Below are 1,106 nucleotides of genomic sequence, written 5' to 3' on the forward strand. Positions count from 1 at the left end.
TGCATCCTTAGGAGCATTTGGTGTTATCACTATATTTTATTTTAGCTATTCTGACAGGTGTGTAGTGACTCACACTACATTCTCACTGTGATTCTATCCACTTGATCTCTTCAGAGTCTGAAGTTATGTTTCCTGTTTTATTCACAACACTGCCTTTTTAAGTCTTGCCTTTTTTTTTAATTTTGCTAGAAGCTTGTTAATTTTATTGTTCTTTTTGAAAAATTAGCTTTCTACTTCATTGATTTAGTCAATTGTTTTTCTCCTTTAAATTTCTTGGAAATTTAACTCTATATTAGGTCCTCTTTATATTTGCTTTTAGTTTACTTTCCCCTTCTTTTACTAGTTAATTAATATTGGGACTTAGATTATGGATTTAAGACTTCTTCTTCTCTAATATAAGCATTTAGTACTGGAAATTTCCCTCTCAGCACTGCTTTAGTTGCATCCACAATTTTTGATAATTTTTTTCCCTTTTCATTCAATTTAGCATACTTTATTTCCTTCAAGACTTTCTTATTGACATACTAATTATTTAGAAGTGCATTGCTTAATTTCTAAGAGTTTAGAAAAATTCCTGTTATATTTATGTTATTGATTTCTACTTTGATTCTATTGCGAACAAATAACATGCTCTGTATGACTTCAATTCGCTTAAATTTGGTGAAATTTGTTTTGTAAATGCCCAAGATATGACCTATTTTAGTAAATGATGTTTGGTTTCTTGAAGGAGTGTGAATTCTGTGATTGTTGGGGTGAAAAGTTCTATAAATACCAGTTAGATTCTATTGTTCGGTGGTATTGTTGAGTTTTTCTATAGGCTTATTAATTTACTTTCTAGTTGATCTATCAATAGCTGAAAATGGGGTGTTAAAGTCCCTAATAAATTGTGGATTTCTCTATTTTTTCTTTCAGTTCTATTATTTTTTGCTTCATATATATTACAACTTTGTTGTATAATGCATACACATTTAAGATTGCTATATCCTTTTGGTACACTAAATCTTTTATTATGTAATTGTCTCTGTCCCTGGAAAATTTCTTTGCAATAAAGTATGCTTTACCTGATATTAATATAGCCATTTATGCTTTACTTTAATTAATGTTTG

Source organism: Otolemur garnettii, unplaced genomic scaffold, assembly GCF_000181295.1.
Source record: "Otolemur garnettii isolate 467f Iridium unplaced genomic scaffold, OtoGar3 scaffold00035, whole genome shotgun sequence".
Classification (NCBI taxonomy): domain Eukaryota; kingdom Metazoa; phylum Chordata; class Mammalia; order Primates; family Galagidae; genus Otolemur; species Otolemur garnettii.